A 25,790-nucleotide genomic window follows, 5' to 3' on the forward strand; every position below is an offset into this window, starting at 1 on the left:
AAAAATAACCTCTCTTCATAAATGTGCTGAAGCCAGACATTGTGATTACATTCTGCAGAATAAAGAAACTTAACATGTATGTGAAATTGTATCCACATATCTAATATACCATGTAATATGAAGCACAATTTCCTTATATTTTTACCTTTAAAAAACTGTCTGGTCAGATGTCATGACCTTGGCCTTTTACAAGAACTAGGAATTAGCTCTTTATGTAGATAAATGTAGTGATCTGCTTTCCAGTAACTGTAAAAATGTGATAAGTTTTGACTGCAGAATTGATGAGGTAATAATCTTGTAATTGCACAGTTTTATGGTGGCAGTGCCATTCATTTGCAGATGTGGTACCAAAATTTTGTATACCATATACGACCTTAAAAACTGAAAGTATCCTAAATGGTAAAAATCACTTTCTTGATCCTCAGGACATAACTGGGTAGTAATGGTACATGATACTTCTGTTTTCAAAATAAATATCGTGTGTTTCACATAAACACCTGTACTCTGCAGTGCGCTGTGAATTGCATGGTGGAGGACCATCCCATTGTACCAGCTATTAGAGCTTTTTTCCACTCAGTTCATGTATGCACTGTAGGAATAATGATTACTTAAATGGCTGTGCGCTTGCTGTAATTAGTTTAATCTTGTCTCCACTATCCCTGTGGGAGTGATATGTGGGGGGGGGGGGGGGGGGGGGGGTTGTAATATATTCCTAGATTCACCACCTAAAGTTGCTTTCTAAGTTGGTTTTCATGGGATAGTTTTCATCTGTCTTAAAGTGTCTGCCAGTTCAGTTGTTTCAGCATCTTTGTGACACAGCATGCCCCTTGCTTTTTCAGTTCTTAGAAATTGGTGACTTAAGTTTCATTGATTATATTTTGTCATTGTCATTTATTGGTTCATTTTGAGCTTTTGTACACTGCCATAGTGTATAGGATACAGTGCAGAAAGTGGCTGCATAAAAGACTGTGAGATGGGTTCCATTGAAACTGAGCCAATATGTGACCAGTTTGCACGTTGTGCTGTCTGATTTAATACATTTCTTGTGCATTTAATAAGTGTACTTAGATTATATACACACAGGCTGAGTTTTTGAATTTATTATTACTACATATTCAGATGAACTAGTAGTTTGTAAGAGGGAAAGGAACCTCGATTGGCCTGTTCTTCCCCTACCGTTTCTTATGGTATGGTTTTCCCCATGACACCATAATTGTGTAATTTTGATATTGTAATCTAACCTAAATGTGAGCATACAATCCTTAAACTGTATCATTTCTCATGGGAAATCAGTGCTTATAGGTTTTTAATAACAGAGTTCTAAGGTTTGTTAGAAAGAAAGAGTAGTAGTGCCCTATTGATCAGCCATTTATTTATTTACTCATCTGTAGGCTATTTTTTTTTTTTTTTTAGTGTACCGCGGAGCTTGTAAAACTAGACCACCACGCGAAACCTCAGCTGCATAACACATGCATAGTACACTAGAGTAATGTCCTCCTCCCCCCCCCCCCCCCCCAATGGCTTGGTTCCCCCTTCTGAGGTGTGTGTGTTTCTTGGTGACCAGTATCTGAATGACTTGGGATGCGTCATTTACCATGATCCAATAGGTTTCTTTTTTGCTGTTGTGTAATGTCTATTGTTTTATTTATTAATTTTTAAAAAAATTCGGATGGGAGATAAGGAAAGGAGAAGTACTTTATTTCAGTTCCTATAATAATGCGTGACATCAACAGCTACTTCTATCTTAGCACAATTCAGTGCACCTTTAACCCATACGGACACAGCCTCTGACTCATTTACTTTATGACAATTCCTCGTCCCAAGATTCAATGGCATTGTAGACATATAATAAGATGTACCACAATCTCTGTTATACACTTCACATACCTGAAATGCGCGGTAAGCAATAACTTCTCGGCTGGTAAAAGTCTCCAGCCCTGATACAATCGCCACTTTACCACCGCGAACTAGAGCCATAGTAACCCAACAATTACCATGTGCACTAGTGTCTACATTAGTAAGTGTAAGTGTATAAAGCTATTGATAATATAGATATTACTACGAAGAGTGGAGTAGGTGCGCAAATTATTCTGCTTGGCCCTTCAGCGTTTTGTGGATGCGTACTGAATTTTACACTTACTAATGTTGACGCTAGTGCACATGGCAATGGTTGGGTTACTGTGGCTCTAGTAAATGGTCATAAAGTAGAGACTGTATCAGGGCTGGAGACTTTTAACACCTGAGAAGTTATTGCTTATCAAACATTTCAGATATGTGAAGTGTATAACAGACACAGTCGTTCACCTTGTTATATGTCTACAATGCCCTTGGTTCCTAGGATGAGGAATCATTGTTACTGTCCTTCAATGTAGTCACCAGTGTTGTGTACAACCCATTGCCAGCGATGTGGAAAGCGTAGAGTACCGTTAGCAGAGACTGTTTTGTTGATGGCGCAAATGGAGCGGTCTACTGCCTATCGAATCTCTGGAACAATTTGGAAGCGAATTCAACGAAATGGTTCCTTCATCTTCGGAATCAAATCAAACTCGCAGGGACTTAAGTCCGGGGAGTATGGTGGATGGTACATTACCTCCCAGTCCCATTGACTGAACAGAGCAGCCACAGCTTGCGCTGTATGCACCCGCGACATTGTACAACAAAGTGATGGGTGGGTTGTGCAGAAAGTGTCGCAGCTTCTTTCGCAAAGCTGGCCACAGGTGATACTCCACCAACAGTTTGCCATGGAGGAACATAATGTGTTAGGGTAACACTGTCACAATCGTACACAAGAATCATCATAACTTTAGACCGCTCTATTCGCACCGTCAACAGAACAGGCTCTGCTAAGAGTATACTACACCTTCCACATTGCTGGCAATGGGTTCTACACAACACTGGTGACTACTTTGAAGGGCAGTAACAGGTGCAAACATGTAACTCTTTTGTATCGGTTGTGAATAAATAGTTGCCACTATTTAGGTTCCAACTCTCGTATATAAATAATGTTCTTACCTCTAGATATGTCAGGAACATAACATGGCCTAATCAAAGGAACCATCCACATTAGCAGCAAGGGGAAACCATAGAAAGTTCGGGTCAGGATAGCCAGATGGGGAATACACCCTGATCCTGCTGAATGCAAGTCCAGGGCATTAAAACTGGAGGAGCCACGTCGCAGAGGAAGAGTAATCACTAAATACATTGTGAGTGCAACAGGCATAGTAAATAAACCAGTGAATGAGAAATTTTTAAAATAAAAACACTACTGAAAAAGTGAAAACTCATGAAAAACTTATATAACTCTGTGGAAAAGTACAAAATCCATTGCAAGTCAATCAGTGATATAGGTAAATTGTGAGACTTTGATGTAAAATGCCCCATCAAAAATAAAACATCTGAGCACAGTATGTAGCACTGCTAAAAAGTATAATGCTCAAACACATGAAAACCTGCTGACACTGTCAGTATCAGTAACTACGGCATGAATGCTGTTGCTCTTCTTTTGTTGAAAGCTGATTACACAGTGTCTAATAAGCATCATACTACATAGCGACTTTCCTTCAGTGAGAGTCGTTGAACGTACAGTCTGATTTAGGTTCGGGCATATTGTTGATGAGACAGTAGAAAAATATGAAAGTATTAAGCTGTAGAAACTCATGTGAACTGAATTTGAAGCTGAATTAGCTAATCTGTTAATAAAGTGTTTTTGGAAAGCTCTTCAAAAGAGAACTTAGTGTACATTTAACACCTGCGTAGAAATAAGATGACAGAATTAGTTCAGAATTGAGCACGTGGTCAAAAGCAGTTCAGTTGACATTTTTGTTGAAAGAGTACAGTGATTATAATTTTGTTTCATTTTTGTTTGGTCAGGACAGGTTATTGGTTATACCACATGACATATTAGTTAAGTCAAAGAAGGAGGGTTTGAGGAATATAAGAACAATTTCCTACAAAGTAAATCCACGTTGTTGTTGTTGTTGTTGTTGTTGTAGTCTTCAGTCCAAAGAGTGATTTGATACAGCTATTTACACTAGTCCCTCCTGTATGAGTCCCTTCAGCTCTGTATGACTTTTTCAATCATTTTATCATGTTTGCTGTAGTCAGTGCTTGGTCACCATCTACAACTTTTTCCTCATACAGTTCCCCATCACCTAACTGATTATTTCTTGATGATGCCTCAGGATGTCTCCTTCATTTAAATTTTCCATAAACTGCTCTTACACCTGATTCTATTCAGTACCTTTTCACTAGTTATCCTTTCTACCCATCAAATCTTCAGCATTATTCTTGTATAACATCGAATTTCACAAGCTTCTGTTTTATTCTTTGCTAGATTGTTTATCACATGCAAGTCAGTTCTGTACAAGGCTGCACTCCAGACAAATGCCGTGAAGAAAGAGTTTCTAACAGTTAAATTTGTTAAAAAATTTGTTGTATATTTTATATAAGATTTGATATTAATGCATATTATTTTAGTCTCGCACAGGTAATGTTCAGATAGATGTGAATGATTTCTAGATTGACATAATTAGTATTTTTTGACGTTGGTATGTAACTTGAGGAGAAAAATGCTATGAATTGAGGATACAATACTACTTGAAGCTTTTAGAACCCAAATCCACCAGACCCAATTTTCAGTTGCAAAGAGGTGAGTGGTGAATGGCAAAATAGTTTTAAAGTTTCATGACAAATAGCACTGGGGACTCTTGTTACTGGTCAGTATCCATGATATATTCTGGCTCTTTAAACATATACCGATCGATGCATCTGCCTGTGCGGAGAGGCGTGCTGTGAGTTCTGCAGATGCATTTCACAATTTTTCTATTATTGTTTGGGGGAGGGGGAGGAAGCTGCTGTCCCTATCTCCTTGATCTAGGCACTTAAAGATCTTTAACAAATTACGAGAGCTGTTCAATAAAGAATGATCATATTTTTTGTTTTTTGACAACATACTTTTACTCATCATCATAATTTTGATGGTCCTTCTCAAAGTAGTTTCCCATGAATGTGATGCACTTGTCCCATCATTTCTGCCAGTCTTCAAATACATGCTGCAAATCATTTTTTTGAGAGGTCCTTAAAAATCTCCTCCACAGCCTTCACCACTGCTTCTGATGATTGATAATGCCTCCCACAAAGGCTTTTCTTCATTTTATGGAATAGAAAAGTCGCCGGGGGCTAAATCTGGACTATAGGGAGGGTGAGGGATGCACTTTGTTGATTTCTGCAAGGTATTCAGCAACAACATTGGCAATATGCGGCTGCGCATTATCGTGGTGCAGCATCCACCCTGCTTCACAGAACTGTGATCTCTTGTGCCTGATACGTATTTGCAATGTTTATAGGACATCCCTGTAGTATTGTCCAGTTACTGATGTGTGTGCAGGTACAACATGCTGATAAACCATTCCATTGAGATCAAAGAATGAGATGACTGTAACTTTCCCAGTAGAAGCAACCAGTTCTGCTTTTTTGTGGGTTGGTGATGAAGGAGATTCCCACACTGTGCTTTGCTGTTTGCTCTCAGGATTAAAATGATGTCACCAAGTTTCATCAGCAGTGGTTACGTTTGAAAGACACTCCGAATCTTCCTCTAACATCAACTTTAACTGTATGCAGAACTGCATGCGAATGTCCTTTTGTTCAGGAATCAACAGTCCTGTAATCCATCGTGCACAAACGTGTATTGTGAGTAATTTTTCTGTCACCAATGTGTAGGTGGCTCCCAATGAAATGTTCAGTATTTCAGAAAGTGATCTTAAGGTAATTCATTGATCCTCTCTCACAGTGACAGCAGCAGTGTTGATGTTTCCTTCTGTAAGAGCAGTAACTGGAGCACCGGATCCACCTTGCTTTGAAGTTGATTGTCTTCCCTCTTTAAACATTTCAAACCCCCTTCGGGCTGTGCTGTAGGGAAGAACAGACTCTCCATAGGCCTCCTGTAACATTGTATAGGCCTCAGCTGAAGATTTGTTGAAACAAAAGCAGAATATTAAAGCCGCATATTGTTCCTCGCATGTTACCTCCATTGCAGCGGTAGGCGATACTAAACGTGTCTGACCTTGCCTGCCTCTCACAGGCAGGAACCAGGAGTCCAACAAGGAAACCACTACAGCATGTTTGTTGCACATTAAGCTTACAGAATATCATAATATTAACTTTTAGCATGACAAATTATGACTATAAAAAAAATTATGATCATTCTTTACTGAACAGCTCTCGTATTACATTTTATTGTTTGTGAATTTGTCTAGAAAGAATGCCCTATTCCTCCTGCAGAATAGGCCTGAGGTATTCCTGCCTGTCATAAGAGGCGACTAAAAGCAGTCTCTCACATTTCAGACTTGGTGTGATTTTCCCTTGTAGGGTTTGAACTCCATTTTTCAAAATTTTCCCAAAGAGTGAGCTAATTGAGGAAGGGCGCCTTACATGGTGCATCGTGTCCGTCGTGCCTAGAGATCATTGGCCCACTTTCTCATTGTCACACTGCAGTCCAGCTCATTCTCCATTTGTTGGGCATGGACGCCTTCCTGGGTGCCTTTTCCACCATGTACTATGCAGTGTTGCTTTTTGCACTGATGATGACCATGGACTTCTTTGCACCTCTTATCCAGTGCAGTAGCCAGTCCGTTGTGGTGGAGCCACCATGGACCCTGTTGGTTGAGCCACCGTGTACCCTGTTGGTTGTAGCTCCCTGACAACACAGGGATCACTCTGCTGATGCCTGTGCCACTAACTCCCCACATATGCCAAGGAGTAGGTGCTCGTCATCCTGGGGCATCAGGACTCCCGACAATGGCCATTCTGCCAGGTGACCTTTGCTGCAGCTAGGTGCCGCCTGTTTGGAGGGCCCCTGGTCGGAATGGGTGGCATCATGCTGGATGACGTGCGATGAAGCGTAGCACATCATCACTTGCTGGTGATCACACACCAGCAGTCTCTAAGCGTTCCAAGTCTCAGTACAATGCAAGAAAGTACAACCCTAAATCAGTCCCCTCCCAGGTCACTCCATTGGAGGAACGCCAGGATAAGGATTGTAGCCAGTCTTATTCACCCCGGTACCTTGTATGTACGAGAACTGATGGGGACTCCTTTGTTTCAATGAAGCCACATTTTTTTGTAGAGCACTTAGAGGACTAGTTTGGGGAGGTGGAGGGCTTGTCCAAAATTCAATCTGGGTCAGTCTTGATCAAAGCAGCATCCTCTGCCCAGTCACGGACTTTACTCACTTGTAACAAGTTGCGGGACATTTCTGTTACCATCACGCCACATAAGAGATTAAATATGGTCCAGGATATTATCTTCCACAGGGACCTTCTTTCGCAGTCTGATGACGAGCTGCATGCCAATGTAGAGCGGTGAGGTGTTCATTTTGTGCAGTGCATGGCTCTGAGCCATATGGGACTTCACTTTTGAGGTCATCAGTCCCCTAGAACTTAGAACGACTTAAACCTAACTAACCTAAGGAAATCACAAACATCCATGCCCGAGGCAGGATTTGAACCTGCGACCGTAGCGGTCGCGCGGTTCCAGACTGTAGCGCCTAGAACCGCTCGGCCACCCCGGCCGGCCTCTTTCTGTAAAATCCTGCAGTCTGGCAAGCAAGGTGAATGATGCTCTCTGCAGTTGACACAGATGGGAGGCGGGGCACATGGATTATTGGGATGTGATGAACGTCCACAATCTCGACATGTGATGCTGGAAGTACAGCGAGAAGACATATGGGGAAACTTTCAGCACTTAAAGCACTGCATTGAGGGAGGGATACATGGCTTGACATCACAGTGGTAGATCACCACCTTGACCTTCTCAGGTAAGGTGTCATCCTCGATGGCCAAGATGAAGGCACCACTGGAAACCAGATTATCTCTGTTCCTTAGCAACAGGGTCAGTTTTTTTTGTCTTGAAAATGGTATTTAATCATTGTTTTTAGTCCTTTATTTGATTTAAACCAAAACTTAATTCCATCGGCAATTCTTGAGATATCCATCTACATTTTCACCACACGGGCTACATCCGGCGGTAGTGGGTGAAAAGCTTCGTGCACCACAATCATTTCCCCCTTTCCTAAATGATGCATACGAAGTATCACTGTAGGCATGTCTCCATGGGAGTTTGCATGTCTCTTAGTTTTCCTGGGTGATAATTTCGTGCCCTGTATTATGTTGCTTGACGTATTGCAACATTCTGTATTGGAATGTACAACACCATACTAGTAGCATCTGTCAATGGAGTTTGAAAGAGCATATATGTGTCATGTGCGAAGTGGACCCTGGACTAAAGCGCTACCCCCTCTTTCAGTCTTTTTCTACCATTTCCATTAACACTACCTAGTAAGGGCCCCAGATTGACAAGAGCTAATTACAAATAAATCAAGGATTTTTGTAAGCTGCCTCTGATGTATGTGAATTCTTTCCTTAACCTTTTTCTGGTGAATCTACTTGAGCATCGGCATTTCTCTTAGCTGCTTCATTTGGCATCTGCCTTTACAACAACTAGTTCCAATTCAGATCCTCCTAGATGCATACTCATCGACACTGAACGGGATGCATACTCAGACACTGAACGGTAGTGACTTTCCAGTGTTTGATCACCATAATGTAATACAGATATAGGGGGGTCCTTGTGTCTTCATATACATAGTGGGCATATAGTTGTTTATTTTGATGGTCAGGTTTCAGTCCCTACATTACACCAGTGTAGGGAGTCTCCCTATCAACTGAGGCTTAAGCTAACACACCTTACGCCGCAGTCAGTGAAATGCCGTAGTAAAGGTACACTGCCTGGGGGGGTGGGGGGGGGGGGGATGAAGCTTCCGGAAGACGTGATTAGATGGTCAGATGTTAATGTAAATGTGTACACATGCACACCCTTGGCTGGTATGTAAACGATTTGAGCTGCAATTCTCTGTGACAGGTAGAAAGGCTACAAAGGTACGTTAATGTTGTTTGTATTTAATGTTGTTTCGAGACTTGGTAGGGTACGAGGGCGTCCTGAAAAGTAATGCCTCGGAGTTTATGTGAAAACTCTGAAAGCTTTTTAAATAAATCGGAATCTATTAAAACCTTTATTCTTCATGCCTTCATATATATTTCACATCATAATTGTCCTGGCGACGAACACATTTCTCCCAACGAGAGACCAGTTTGTTGATACTGTCACTGTAGAAGGTTTGTCTTTGTTGACGGAGCCACAACCTCACCTTTGCTTGCACCGCTTCATCACTATCAAGGTGAAGTCCTCGGAGGCGTTCTTTGAGTTTTGGAAACAGATGAAAATCAGATGCGGCCACGTAGAGACTGTATGCAGGATTCTCGACAACAGTTCACCCAAGACGTCGCATTGTTACATATGTTGCAGCGGTCGTGTGTGGTCTCGCATTTTCATGCTGAAGGTGATGTGTGGACGAACTCTTCCAATAGGAAACTCGATTACAGCGCGCTATTTCTCGCTTACCAACATCGTTACGTTACACACCGCTTTGTCACAAGCTACAGTTTGGAGCCTTCTAATAGTAGCATGGAGCTGCTAATGTGTACACACGAAGAAAAAGCTGTAGAATGCTAGTAACGTTTGTTTGATTTCACTTAAGAAATTCGGAGGCCCTGCTCTTCAGCACGCCCTCATATAGGAGGTTTATTCAAAAATTCCGGAACGTTCTTAATTTCGCCCCATGGTATGTTGGAGCGAAATGCGATTGGCATCCCTGCACACGCCTGCGTTCAATGTATAACTGGCGGGAGTTTCATTGTTGTATGTCTGTTAGTTGTTATTCAGTGGTGTATTGAGTAGGACGTTGTATCGCACAGTTTGCGCGTTTCGAGATGTCAGTCAGTGGAACAAAGCGTCTGCACTAAATTTTGCGTGAAACTCGAGAAAACCTTTGCAGGGACGCACGAAATGTTGCAGAAAGCGTACGGAAATGAGTGCTTAAGCCGTACTCTGTGGGAAGAACGGTTTGCACGGTTTTAAAATGGCCGGAAGGAAGTTAAAGGCGACCATTTCTTAGGACATCCTTCGACGTCTACCGACGACGCTCATGTCAGGAAAGTCAATGAAATTGTGTGTGCCAATCGAAGCTGCCTGTCCGAGAGATTGCAAAAGAATGTATCATTTCAGTTGGATCATGTCATGAAATCTTGACACGTCATCTAAGCATCGTGTTGCCGCCAACTTCGTCCCACAGCCCACGAGTCAAGACCAAAAAGACCTTCGTCTCGCGTTTTGTGAACAGCTTTGGGATCACGCGAATGAGAAAGAGATATTTCTTAAAATCATAACTGTTGATGAGACGTGGGTCTGCAGTCATGATGTAGATACGTTGAAAGGACAAAGATTTGCAACGACAGACGAGTTAAAAGAAAATTCGCAAACTGCGCTGCGCGCGATCCAGCAAAAGGCGTACCTAGACTGCTTCCGGGTGTGAAAACGGCGTTGGGAGCGGTGTGGAGGAGAGTAATTCTAAGGCGATTATGCAAAACAAGTAAAAGGTTGTTGTTGTTGTTGTTGTTGTGGTCTTCAGTCCTGAGACTGGTTTGATGCAGCTCTCCATGCTACTCTATCCTGTGCAAGCTTCTTCATCTCCCAGTACCTACTGCAACCTACATCCTTCTGAATCTGTTTAGTGTATTCATCTCTTGGTCTCCCTCTACGATTTTTACCCTCCACGCTGCCCTCCAATACTAAATTGGTGATCCCTTGATGCCTCAGAACATTTCCTACCAACCGATCCCTTCTTCTGGTCAAGTTGTGCCACAAACTTCTCTTCTCCCCAATCCTATTCAATACTTCCTCATTAGTTATGTGATCTACCCATCTAATCTTCAGCATTCTTCTGTAGCACCACATTTCAAAAGCTTCTATTCTCTTCTTGTCCAAACTATTTATCGTCCATGTTTCACTTCCATACATGGCTACACTCCATACAAATACTTTCAGAAATGACTTCCTGACACTTAAATCTATACTCGATGTCAGCAAATTTCTCTTCTTCAGAAACGCTTTCCTTGCCGTTGCCAGTCTACATTTTATATCTTCTCTACTTCGACCATCATCAGTTATTTTGCTCCCCAAATCGCAAAACTCCTTTACTGCTTTAAGTGTCTCATTTCCTAATCCAATTCCCTCAGCATCACCCGACTTAATTCGACTACATTCCATTATCCTCGTTTTGCTTTTGTTGATGTTCATCTTATATCCTCGTTTCAAGACCCTATCCATTCCGCTCAACTGCTCTTCCAAGTCCTTTGCTGTCTCTGACAGAATTACAATGTCATCGGCGAACCTCAAAGTTTTTATTTCTTCTCCATGGATTTTAATACCTACTCCGAATTTTTCTTTTGTTTCCTTTACTGCTTGCTCAATATACAGATTGAATAACATCGGGGAGAGGCTACAACCCTGTCTTACTCCCTTCCCAACCACTGCTTCCCTTTCATGTCTCTCGACTCTTATAACTGCCATCTGGTTTCTGTACAAATTGTAAGTAGCCTTTCGCTCCCTGTATTTTACCCCTGCCACCTTCAGAATTTGAAATAGAGTATTCCAGTCAACATTGTCAAAAGCTTTCTCTAAGTCTACAAATGCTAGAAACGTAGGTTTGCCTTTCCTTAATCTAGCTTCTAAGATAAGTCGTAAGGTCAGTATTGCCTCACGTACTCCAACATTTCTACGGAATCCAAACTGATTTTCCCCGAGGTCGGCTTCTACTAGGTTTTCCATTCATCTGTAAAGAATTCGCGTTAGTATTTTGCAGCTGTGACTTATTAAAATGATAGTTCGGTAATTTTCACATCTGTCAACACCTGCTTTCTTTGGGATTGGAATTATTATATTCTTCTTGAAGTCTGAGGGTATTTCGCCTGTTTCATACATCTTGCTCACCAGATGGTAGAGTTTTGTCATGACTGGCTCTCCCAAGGCCGTCAGTGGTTCCAATGGAATGTTGTCTACTCCGGGGGCCTTGTTTCGACTCAGGTCTTTCAGTGCTCTGTCAAACTCTTCACGGAGTATCGCATCTCCCATTTCGTCTTCATCTACATCCTCTTCCATTTCCATAATATTGTACATCGCCCTTGTATAGACCCTCTATATACTCCTTCCACCTTTCTGCTTTCCCTTCTTTGCTTAGAACTGGGTTTCCATCTGAGCTCTTGATATTCATACAAGTGGTTCTCCTTTCTCCAAAGGTCTCTTTAATTTTCCTGTAGGCAGTATCTATCTTACCCCTAGTGAGATAAGCCTCTACATCCTTACATTTGTCCTCTAGCCATCCCTGCTTAGCCATTTTGCACCTCCTGTCGATCTCATTTTTGAGAGGTTTGTATTCCTTTTTGCCTGCTTCATTTACTGCATTTTTATATTTTCTCCTTTCATCAATTAAATTCAATATTTCTTTTGTCACCCAAGGATTTCTACTAGCCCTCGTCTTTTTACCTACTTGATCCTCTGCTGCCTTCACTGCTTCATCCCTCAAAGTAAAAGGTAAGTGTAGAAAAATTTTTTGTGGACAAAGTTCGGGATTTTTTTTGAACAGACCGTGTATAAGTGATTTGAACAGCGTCAGATATTGAGTGATCACTATAAATTACACGGAGATGCCGTGTACCAGCGAGAGTTTGAAAGTGTCCCCATTGTGGGTCTCATTTGGCCGCTGGTCGAAACGTGCAGTATTCAGATTTGTAGGACATTCGTTTGTAAGAGTGTCGCGATGTTAGACAGCATGGGAACGTCGTCAGTGTTCCAGGCGATGACGTCTGACCGCTAAAAGGGAGGATCGCATTACTGAGTACCACGCACATTATAATCTCATATCTGCACCTGCTATCCGAGTACAAGAAATAAGCCACTTGCAACGTTGTTATTCCGCACCATTGATCGGAGACCTTAATTTATATCTAAAAATTCAGCCAATGAGTAGGAGGAGTTGTCATCTAGAAATTCTTTTAATTTATTTTTAAATGTTTGTTGGCTATCTGTCAGGCTTTTGATGCTGTTTGGTAGGTGACCAAAGACTTTTGTGGCAGCGTAATTTACCCCTTTCTGTGCCAAAGTCAGATTTAACCCTGCATAGTGAAGATCATCCTTTCTCCTGGTGTTATAGCTATGCACACTGCTATTACTTTTGAACTGGGTTGGATTATTAACAACAAATTTCATAAGTGAATATATATATATATATATATATATATATATATATATATATATATATATATATATATATATATATATATACTGTGAGGTTACTGTGAGGATCCCTAGATCCTTAAATAGATGTCTGCAGAATGACCGTGGGTGGGCTCCAGCAATTATTCTGATTACACGTTTTTGAGCAATGAATACTTTCCTACTCAACGATGAATTACCCCAGAATATGCCATACGAAAGCAGTGAATGAAAGTAGGCATAGTAAGCTATTTTACTGAGATTCTTATCACCAAAATTTGCAATAACCCTAATAGCATACGTAGCTGAACTCAGACGTTTCAGCAGACCATCAATGTGTTGCTTCCAGTTTAACCTCTCATCAATGGACACACCTAAAAATTTTGAAAATTCTACCTTAGCTACAGACTTATGTTCACAGTCTATATTTATTACTGGAGTTGTGCCATTTACTGTACGGAACTGTATATACTGTGTTTTATCAGAATTTAAAGAGAGTCCGTTTGCTGAGAACCACTTAATAATTTTGTGAAAAACATCATTTACAATTACATCACTTAGTTCTTAGTTTTTGGATGTTGTTATTATACTTGTATCATCAGCAAACAGAACTAACTTTGCATCTTCATCAATGTGGAATGGTAAGTCATTAATGTATATCAAGAACAGTAAAGGACCTAAGACCGAACCCTGTGGGACCCCGTACTTGATAGCCCCCCAGTTTGAGAAATCAGCTGTTGTTTTAACATTACATGAACCACTTATTTCAACTTTCTGCATTCTTCCAGTTAAGTATGAATTAAACCATTTGTGCACTGCCCCACTCAAACCATAATGATTTAGCTTATCTAAAAGAATTCCATGATTTACACAATCAAAGACCTTTGAGAGATCACAAAAAATACCAATGGGTGATGTCCGGTTATTCAGAGCATTTAATATTTGATCGGTGAAAACGTATATAGCATTTTCTGGTGAAAAGCCTTTCTGAAAACCAAACTGACATTTTGTTAGTACTTTATTTTTACAAATATGGGAGGCTACTCTTGAATACATTACTTTCTCAAAAAAATTTGATAGAGCTGTCAGAAGAGAGATTGGGCGGTAGTTGTTGACATCCGACGTATCCCCCTTTTTATGCAATGGTTTTACAATGGCATATTTCAGTCTATCTGGGAAAACACCCTGCTCTAAAGAGCTATTACGTACGTGGCTGAGAATCCTACTTATCTGTGGGGAACAAGCTTTAAGTACCTTGCTGGAAATGCCATCAACTACGTAAGAGCTTTTACTTTTCAGTGAGTTTATTATTTTACCAGTTTTCAACTGTTTCGGAGAGGCACAGCCGTGTTACTCCTGGTGCAATGGTGGGAGGAGCCATCGGATATGACTTCAGATCACAACTGGTAGTGATTGAGGGAACACGGTCGACACAAACAGGACAATACTCGTCCACACATGGCATGTGTGTCTGTAAACTATCTGCTTGATGTTGAGGTGCTCCTATGGTCAACAAGATCCCCAGATATATCATCGTCCTAGTACCTTTATATAGGCTATCAAGAACGAGTTACAACAGTTGTTGGCCAGTTTTCTCAGAATAGAACGGCTTTCACTCTCCTAACCGAATCGATGCACGTATTAGGACCAGAGGGAGTACGACGTCATGCTGATAAATGAACTCATACTGCCAAGTTGTAGACATTACATTTGATTTTGTAATTACTGGAATAACATCACATACTCTATCAACCTGTGAAGCCTCGTTTCTTCTACCATTTTTGATTTTTGTGCGGGGGGGGGGGGGGGGGGGGGCGGCGGCAGTGCAGCATCACAGTTATATGTTTTATTCCAGTGTAACTATATAGCGTGGCCAACATTGACAAAGGCATATTTTTATGGACGATTACGCGTTTTAAATGGAGGCACAAAGTGAACCCTGTTGTCAGCACACTGGTGGTTTTACCTAGAAATCCATCGTGGAGTTGCTCCCAGATTTTAATTCTTTATGGACAGTATGACTCGGAAATGAGTACTGTCGACAGTGAAATACAGGCACGTGTTTTATGTAGCGCATTTACTGTGGCATCACTACATGCAGTATTATTATTTCAGTTCCAGTTCAGGTGACATGAGTTGGCTTCAATTAATTACGTTGGTTAGTTAGTCGGTCTAGGGGAGGGGACCGAACAGCAAGGTCGCCGGTCCCATTGGATTAGGGAAGGATGAAAGGAAGTTGGCAGTGCCCTTTCAAAGGAATCATCCCAGCATTTGCGTTAAGCGATTTAGGGAAATCACGGAAAATCTAAATCAGGATGGCCGGATGCGAATTTGAAGCGTCGTCCTCCCGAATGCGAGTCCAGTATGTTAACTATTGCACCACCTCGCTCGGTATTTAATTACGTTAAGATAGCGTACTACAGAGGGTGATTCTTATTCACGTTTAAAAAAACTCCGAAGAGACGGCTGAGACATATGATTTAAGACAAAAGGGGCCTCAAATGTAGGGAAATACCCCAAAAGAGGATGACAAATGTTGACATGTGACGTCGGCGCAGTGCAGCAGTTGAGCCTATCGGTCTGTCGCACGTGGTCATCCCAACACCACGTCAGTGTGGCTCCGGGCTTGAGTGCGCTACTTCAGCGCGTGGGGCTCAGGGTTCAAGCCTTGCTTCTGAAAGACAGTATTTTTTCTTTCACTGCATTAGACAGTTATGTGGCTACATTGAGGTAAGATTTTCTGTTTTATTTAAGGGTCTCCGCTAGTTTATTGTGAAGTACAGAACAACAAAAACCTAATGTGTTGAGTCAAAAGTAAACGAATTTAAGTTTCCGAGTTCCGTCGTCACCAGTAAATGATCTATGTGTTCTTTGCTAAATGTCTGTAAACAAAAAGGGACAAAAGAAAAGAAACACACAATGAGGACAGCTTTTGCGTGGCTACAGCGAGAACAATAATTTTGTAACTCCTACTTTTACAGCAGATCACAAAAATTTGCAGCGATGTGTAGCGCTGCCCCTACCGGCTCGTGTAGGATCGACAAGCCGAAGCGCTGGTGACGTCATATGTTCAAGATTTGTTACGAACTTGTGAGGTATTTCCCGAAATTTGCGGCCTCGTGTGTCTTTAATTGTCGCAGCGGCGTCTACCTTGATTCGGGTGCTTTTTAAACGTTGATAAGAATCACCCTGTGTATTACTACTATACCAGTTAAATTTTGGTAAGTTTGTAAAATGACAGAGAATTTTGTCGTAAGACGCTGTCGTTGATAGGTCTAAGAACGATTCAGTTAACCGTCGTAAACGAAGTTTGAACTGTATGTGTCACGTTGTGAGAAATAAATGCGAACTTCTAGCTGAAGTGGCTAGTATAACACCTGCTACGGAACATTACACAGGGTGTTTAACAATTCGGGTGACACTCTTGTAGAGGTTGTAGAAGGGACTTAATGGCTCAAGCTTTACGTAGGACCCTTTTCCGGAAACTGCGCCTATAAATGTATATACAGGGTGATTCTATAATAATAATGATGGTGGTGATGATACTACAGACTTTCAAGGATGATAAAGTATCAATGTATCAATTTGAGGTAAGGGTTCCTGATTCGGAAACGAACGAGTCGAAAGTTGCAGGCGAAAATCATTCTGATACCTCTGACACTGGAATACATATACTGGTACTGTTGTTGATAAAATTGTAGAGTAGGCAGCTTTCAGAGGTGGTGGTATGGACCAAAACAAGGTAAAAAGTTTATTAAACATGGGCTGTAAAATGCACACCTTATGAGCTACGAGCACTTGTCTAATACAGGAGATGTGTTTCACACCAGCGAACATGAGCAAGTTCTCATAGCTCCTCAGCTAATCATTTTAGAACCCATGTTTATTTGACGCTTTTTCCTTGTTTTGGTCCAAACTGTCACATCTGAAAGCTGCTTTCCCTACGATCTTGGCAACAACAGTACCGGTGCATGTATTTCATTGATAGAAGTATCAGTTTGGTTGCGATTATAACTCGTTCCTTTCCGGTACAGGGACCCTTAGCTCAAAATGATACATTTATCCTTCTCAATCATATTTGACAATTTGTAATATCATCATGGAATCACCCTGTATGTACATACATTTACAGGCGTTGGCACCTACAACATCGACGATCTGTACCGTCGTTGGATGAAGTTTCCAGACTTGTGTTCTCATGTAACACTTCAACTACTAAGTCCCCTCTGCCAGCTATGTAAGTGTGTAACATGAATTGTGGGACACCCTCCGTATATAAAGATTCGTGCTGTTAAATGCAGTCTGGAACCGCAAGACCGCTACGGTCGCGGGTTCGAATCCTGCCTCGGGCATGGATGTTTGTGATGTCCTTAGGTTAGTTAGGTTTAACTAGTTCTAAGTTCTAGGGGACTAATAACCTCAGCAGTTGAGTCCCATAGTGCTCAGAGCCATTTGAACCATTTGTTAAATACACACATCAAAAAAAGTTTTGCATAACCCCAGTTCCCGGAACTGCTGAAGATAGACGTTCACTGTGGATATAGTATCACAACACAGTCCCTTTGACTCTTCAGAGATGCCACTAAACCAGTCCAAAGATGTAAACAACCATGTATGAGCAGCGCCGATTACATGGAGGGGGTCCGACAACCGATCAGTTCCAGTCGTTCCACCAGGAAAGAGGTACACGGCTCGTGTTGTCTGTAGTTCAACCATGCCTAGACGGTCAGTACCGCGGTTCGATCGCGTCCACCTTGTTCCTTTGTGCCAGGAAGGGCTCTTAACAAGGGAAGTGTCCAAGCGTCTCGGAGTTAACCAAAGTGATGTTCCGACATGGAGGATATACAGAGAGACAGGAACTGCCGATGACATGCCTAGCTCAGGCCGCCCAAGGGCTACTACTGCAGTGGATGACCGCTACCTACGGATTATGGCTCATAGGAACCGTGACAGCAACGCCACCATATTGAATAATGCTTTTCGTGCAGCCACAGGACGTCGTGTTACGACTCAAACTGTTCGCAATAGGTTGCATGATGCGCAACTTTACTCCCGACGTCCATGGCGAGGTCTGTGGTGTCACCGCAAGACACCACACTTGCTAGGTGGTAGCCTTTAAATCGGCCGCGGTCCGTTAGTATACGTCGGACCCGCGTATCGCCACTATCAGTGGTTGCAGACCGAGCGCCGCCACACGGCAGGACTAGAGACTTCCTAGCACTCGCCCCAGTTGTACAACCGACTTTGCTAGCGATGATTCACTGACAAAATACGCTCTCATTTGCCGAGACGATAGTTAGCGTAGCCTTCAGCTACGTCATTTGCTACGACCTAGCAAGGCGCCATTACCAGTTACTATTGATATTATGAATCATGTACAGTCAAGAGCGACGCTCATCATTAATGGATTAAAGTTAAGTATTCCACCAGCTACGTCCGTTTTTCTAAATTCTAATTTCCTTGACCTGTTCCAGACCTCACGCCAGCCTGCGTGAGCTAAAACGCGTGCCTTTCGGCTTCCTCTAATAAAACGGTGTTGGCTCTCCTGCCAACCCACAACAAGGTCCATCTTTGCAACCACGACACCGTGCAGAGCGGTAGAGATGGGCCCAACAACATGCCGAATTGACCGCTCAGGATTGACATAACGTTTTCGTCACCAATGAGTGTCGCATATGCATTCAAGCAGACAATCGCAGGAGACATGTTTGGAGGCAACCCTGTCAGGCTGAACGCATTAGACACACTGTCCAGCGAGTGGAGCAAGGTGAAGGTTCCCTGCTGTTTTGGGGTGGCATTATCGGCGGCCGACGTACGCCGCTGGTGGTTATGGAAGGCGCCGTAACGGCTGTACGATACGTGAATGCCATCCTCCTAACCGATAGTGCCTCCATATCGGCAGCATATTGGCGAGGCATTCGTCTTCTTGGACGACAATTCGCGCCTCCGTCGTGCCCATCTTGTGAATGACTTCCTTCAGGATAACGACATCGCTCGACTAGAATAGCCAACATGTTCTCCGGACATGAACCCCATCGAACATGCCTGAGATGGATTGAAAAGGGCTATTTACGGACGACGTGATCCACCAACCACTCTGAAGGATCTACGCCGAATCGCCGTTGAGGGGTGTGACAATGTGGAGCAACAGTTCCTTGATGAACTTGTTGATAGTATGCCACGACGAATACAGGCATGCATCAATGCAAGCGGACGTGCTACTGGGTATTAGAGATATCGGTGTGCACAGCAATCTGGACCACCACCTCTGACGGTCTCGCTATATGGTGGTACAACATGCAATGTGTGGCTTTCATGAGCAATAAAAAGGGCGGAAATGATGTTTATGTTGATCTCTATCTAATTGGCCGTACAGGTTCCGGAGCTCTCGAAACCGAGGTGATGCAAAACTTTTTTTGATGTGTGTAATTAATTTTTAAGGACTTAATTGCTTGTCAGATTTGATGAAGTACATGGAAACTCTGCATAAACAATTAAGCCAGATTACTTTTGAGTGAATGAGTTTAAACGTGACCTGTAGAAGCACCGAAGACGAAAAGGGATTCTCCGCCCCCCCCCCCCCCCCCCCCCATAAGTCATTTGAGGCCACTACTACAGGGATCGTTGGAAAAAGTCTTTGTTTTAAGGCTGAATGTAAACTAGCTATGATATCGTACGGCCGTAGTAGTACGACTTACTCTCACGTATTCGTCAGACTGTCCCATGCTTGACAAACAACATATTGTACCTGTTCCCTTACCTTTACAATTCTCTTTTTTTAGACGAAGACTAAGGCGGCGCAGAAAAAGGAAGAAGTATTGGACGAAGGTGCTGCATAAAAGGAGAGGACAACTTACTGTATTGACACTATACGTGGTATTATGTAAATAACAGTCGTGATAGGTTCTACAGTTAACTTGACTGGCCGAGCGAGGTGGCGCAGTGGTGAAAGACACTGGACTCACATACAGGAAGAAGTTGGCTCAGACTCCCGTCCGGCTATTCAGGTTTACGTTTTCATTCGCTTATCTTTTAGGAAAAGGTACGTTCAGTTTCTTTTCCCACCCTTCCCCGATCCAGGCTTGTGCTCCGTCTCGAATGACCTCGTCGTCGACGGGACGTTAAACTCTTCCCCCTTTCTGCTTTAGAACAAAAAAATAGAAAAATGTGACTCCATTCTGACAAGTATGTAATTTCAAGTTAGGAAGTTCAACAAGCATGTGTCAGAGGCTAAAAAATTTTAAGTGTGTGTGTTTGCTGCAATGTCCAGCAAATTGCGGGTGTTATTGAAGGCTTTTGAAGAAAGCTCTTATCGTGCGAATATTAGAATAAAATTTATATGCCGCCTGTGTGGGTCCTTAGTTATTGTCAGACAGCTATGCAACCCACGTGGAAACCAAGGTGTTAGGATATAGGTTAAGAGAGAGATACATTCAAAACTGTAGTTCATGAGAACTGATTCGGTTCAACAACAGTGCAAGAGTGTGAAAGAGTCCCTGGTGAAGTGTCTTGATGGAGATATGTTGCAGTGTCTCTTATTTAACGGTTTGAGTACCACTGGTTTCTGCCTCAAACCACCATTTTATTAATCTTCTGTTTGAAGTACCAGTGTCTTTCACATGGAAACTGACGATGCTATTGCAATACAGACATCTAGTTGCGTACTGTGGTACTTCTACGAATTTAGTGCATTATAACAGTCATTGACAGTGTTCAAGGCAACAGTCGGCGCGGAGATTGTGCTACATGATTGTAGGAGATTTTGACATATTTTTTCTATTAGTCATACTGAGATCACTGACAGTGAACGTATTTATATCTAAGGTTATTGTAACATAAATTTGAGTTTTTACTACTGGTTTTGAAATGGAACCATGGGGTCAGTATTTACTTCTGATATAAATTTATTAAATTTTAGACCAATTTTTACTTGTTATTTAGACCTGTAATTGTCTTAGGCGCTATGATTTCATCGAAGTTTCGAGATGTGGGATTGTTTTCAAATATATCACATTAAATCATGGGCGTGTGGAAACTGTATATCCCGGTGGTTCCAAAGTGGAACCACCTCCTTAAAACAGTTGATTATTTACTTTTTGCAAATTTCATCTTGTATTCGTTGCTTATTGTGATACTAGAGATTACTTTTGTAAAAAAAAAAAAAAAAAATTAAAATAATATTTTTTTCATATTGCTGGAATTCAAAACTGTTAAGAGCGCTATTTTAGACTTTTTCGGAAAGTGATATGAATAACGACGTAATTTTGAAATTTATCACTGTAAATACTCCGTGTCGTTGACGCTAAAAACACTGCGAATAATTTATATTATCATCTTACTAAATCAGCGTAACAGTCTAATGCCATGTAATAAAACCAACTTTCAAAATACTCCTGTTAACTTGGAGGCTATGTTAATAACACATACAGAGCAAGTTCATTTCTGAGGAAGTTTCCAACCATTCAGCTCTTTGCTGGTCAGGGCAGTAATATTTGGAATCACTCTGGGCACAATAGTTTGTGTTCGTAAATGAAGCTAAACGGCTTTTCCGTCTCGATTGCACGTAACTGAGGGGTCGTACGACTTCGCTTAAATATTCCAACATAATGGAATGTGATTGCACGTCGGATGTATAGGCCCGCAGGCGTACAACATATTGTTGGTATCGATGGTGCGAATGTGTGAGACTTCGGGCAACTGAAAGTCGTACGACGAGGACGACGACGCAGAGGAGCACAGAGTGAAAGTGTATTAGTTGCCTAGGGCTGCAGACAGAGCATTATTTTCAGAGCCGCGAGAGCCGATGTCAAGGCTTGTCACGTCATCAACAAGAACGTAATACTAGATAACTTGGGGTTTATACAAAGAGATGCCGACAGTCTTTTCTACCGTGCACCATCCACGGATGGAGCGAGGAGAGGTAAATTATTTGGTACATCCTGCATCCTCCGTCACACACCGCACAGATGTATAGGGGTTGGAGACAAACATGGAAACACTGCGAGAAATGTGTGCTTGAACATAAATGCAGATGCTAGCCAATCCTACACGTTGCGCTGTTTATTTGACCACCAAGAGCAGCATACGTTGTGTGTCCTTAATACGAGTATGTTGCTAGCGTCAGTCGTGATCAGAACAGTGTTGTGTGTAGTTGTGAGTGCATTGTGTCGGAACTAAGTTGGTGCTCGTGTGATGGGTGCTTCTGTAACCGAGGAAGCCGCAGTGTCTGGTGTTTCACTAGGCGTCATGTCGAAGATTTATACAGCGTCTACAGGGAAAGCGGGAAAATACAACCGCTAAGTCACAACGCGGACGGAAGGGTATGTTGACTGATAATGACGGACGGTCGCTTAAGAAAGGCAAGTCTTTCGGTCCAGATGGTATACCAATCAGGTTGCTTTCGGAGTACGCAGCCACTTGATGAAAGGTATGTTCCTAAAGACTGGAAAGTAGCACAGGTCACACCAATATTCAAGAAAGGAAATAGGAGTAACCCATTGAATTACAGACCCATGTCACTGACCGCGATTTGCAGTAGGATTTTGGAGCATTTACTGTACTCGAACATTATGAATCACCTTGAAGAAAATGATTTATTGATACATAACCAACACGGATTCAGAAAGTATCGTTGTTTTGCAACACAGCTAGCTCTTTATTCCCATGAAGTAATGAGTGCTGTCGACAAGGGATCTCAGATCGATTCCAAATTCCTAGATTTCCGGAAGGCTTTTGATACCGTTCCTCACAAGCGACTATTAATCAAATTGCGTGCATATGGAGTATCGTCTCAGTTGTGAGACTGGATTCGTGATTTCCTCTCAGAGAGGTCACTGTTCGTAGTGATGGACGGTAAAATCATCGAGTAGAACAGAAGTGATATCTGGCGTTCCGCAAGGTAGTGTCATAGGCACTCTGCTGTTCCTGATTTACATAAATGATCTACGTGATAATCTGAGCAGCCCCCTTAGATTGTTTGCAGATTGAAGTGATATCAGGTGTTCCCCAGGGAAGCGTCCTGGGACCTCTGCTGTTCCTGATCTATATAAATGACCTGGGTGACAATCTGAGCAGTTCTCTTAGGTTGTTCGCAGATGATGCTGTAATTTCCCGTCTAGTAAGGTCATCCGAAGACCAGTATCAGTTGCAAAGCGATTTAGAAAAAAATGCTGTATGGTGTGGCAGGTGGCAGTTGACGCTAAATAACGAAAAGTGTGAGGTGATCCACATGAGTTCAAAAAGAAATCCGTTGGAATTCGATTACTCGATAAATAGTAAAATTCTCAAGGCTGTCAATTCAACTAAGTACCTGGGTGTTAAAATTACGAACAACTTCAGTTGGAAAGACCACATAGATAATATTGTGGGGAAGGCGAGCCAAAGGTTGCGTTTCATTGGCAGGACACTTAGAAGATGCAACAAGTCCACTAAAGAGACAGCTTACACTACACTCGGTCGTCCTCTGTTAGAATATTGCTGCGCGGTGTGGGATCCTTACCAGGTGGGATTGACGGAGGACATCAAAAGGGTGCAAAAAAGGGCAGCTCGTTTTGTATTATCACATAATAGGGGAGAGAGTGTGGCAAATATGATACGCGAGTTGGGATGGAAGTCATTAAAGCAAAGACGTTTTTCGTCGCGGCGAGATCTATTTACGAAATTTCAGTCACCAACTTTCTCTTCCGAATGCGAAAATATTTTGTTGAGCCCAACCTACATAGATAGGAATGATCATCAAAATGAAATAAGAGAAATCAGAGCTCGAACAGAAAGGTTTAGGTGTTCGTTTTTCCCGCGCGCTGTTCGGGAGTGGAATGGTAGAGAGATAGTATGATTGTGATTCGATGAACCCTCTGCCAAGCACTTAAATGTGAATTGCAGAGTAATCATGTAGATGCAGATGACGCTGTAATTTACCGTCTGGTAAAATCATCAGACGATCAATTCCAATTACAAAATGACCTAGAGAGAATTTCTGCATGGTGCGAAAAGTGGCAATTGGCGCTAAACAAAAAAAAAGCGCGAGGTCATCCACATAGGTACTAAAAGAAATCCGATAACTTTTGGGTATACGATAAATCGCACAAATCTAATGACTTTCAATTCCACTAAATACCTAGGAATCACAATTACGAGCAACTTAAATTGGGAAGACCACATAGATAATATTGTGGAGAAGGCGAAACAAAAACTGCACTTTGTTGGCAGAACACTTAGATGATGCGACAAACCCACTAAAGAGACAGCTTACATTGCATTGTCCGTCTTCTGCTGGAATGTTGCTGCGCGGTGTGAGATCCTTACCAGGTAGGATTGACTGAGGACATCGAAAAAGTGCAAAGAACGGCAGCTCGTTTCGTGTTATCGCGCAATAGGGGGTGAGAGTGTCACTGATATGATACGCGAGTTGGGGTGGCAGTCACTGAAACAAAGGCGTTTTCTTTTCCGGCGAGATCTATTTACGAAATTTCAATCACCAACTTTCTCTTGCGAATGCGAAAATATTTTGTTGACACCCACCTACGTAGGGAGAAATGATCATCATAATAAAATAATAGAAATCAGAGCTCGAACGGAAAGATTTAGGTTTTCCTTTTTCCCACGCGCCATTTGAGAGTGGAATAGTAGAGAAGTAATATGAAAACGGTTCGATGAACCCTGTGCCAGGCACTTAAGTGTGAATTGCAGAGTAACCATGTAGAAGTAGAAGAGGATTGTGCCGAAAAGTAAGACGACGACAGCTGTAGAAGTCACTGCAAAATTGAATGTCGTACTCGCGTAACTTGCCAGCACCAAAACAAAACGATGCGATCTCCATAAGCTGGGAATTTCAGTTTGAGTTGTAATTTGAAAACCACACATTAGTGATGAAAATGCTTGTAACAGGAAAACATGGTGCCGAAACAATAAAACCTGGACTGTAAAGAAATGGAAGAATGTCATTTAGTTGCACGAGTCTTTTTTTTCAGTTTCTGGCTTCTAGCCTGGTTTACGTCCCAAGAGTGAAACATGTTCCGCGTTCGGTGGTTATTTGGACAGTCATATAACAGTATTCCATGGGCCCCAGGGCTGCTCTGCAAAGTTGCATTACTGCCAAGGATTATGTGACCAGTTTGGCTGACCACGTCCATCCCAGGGTACAATGTTTGTTTCCCCAACGGTGATGCTGTGTTTCAAGACGACTGGACCTCTGTTTACACAGCTCACATCGTCCAGGACTAGTTTTGTGAATATAAGGATGGATTGTCGCATGTCCCCCAGCCAGCACAGTCATCAGGTCTCTGTATCTGTGGTCTACTTTGGAGAGAAGGGTGCATGATCATTGATCCCCATCGTTGCCTGAAAGTATCACTATTTTGTAGGAAGAATGATATAAGACTCCCCTGAAATTCATACAGGACCTGTACTTATCCATTCCGAGACGACTGGAAGCTGTTTTGAATACCAGCCGTATATCTACACCGTATTAGGCATGGTAATGTTGTGGCTATTTAGTATTCTATATTTTTGTCCATCTCTTCTAGACGTACAGTGCTGAAAGGTGGAATGCCTTCAGTTTGTGCTGTTAGTTTGCGGCGAACCCCTTTTGGAATTTCCAGACAGCGACAGGTAGAAAAGGTCTCGTC

At 42.2% G+C, this 25,790-nt stretch overlaps 1 protein-coding gene across 2 annotated transcripts in view; it reads left to right on the forward strand.

The window, feature by feature from the left end:
- The window catches only part of LOC124555624 (tetratricopeptide repeat protein 39B-like), a 296,161-nt gene that overhangs the window by 1,403 nt on the left and 268,968 nt on the right, over nucleotides 1–25,790 (forward strand). The window lies entirely within an intron of this gene.

The sequence above is a fragment of the Schistocerca americana genome, chromosome X (genome assembly GCF_021461395.2).
Source record: "Schistocerca americana isolate TAMUIC-IGC-003095 chromosome X, iqSchAmer2.1, whole genome shotgun sequence".
Classification (NCBI taxonomy): domain Eukaryota; kingdom Metazoa; phylum Arthropoda; class Insecta; order Orthoptera; family Acrididae; genus Schistocerca; species Schistocerca americana.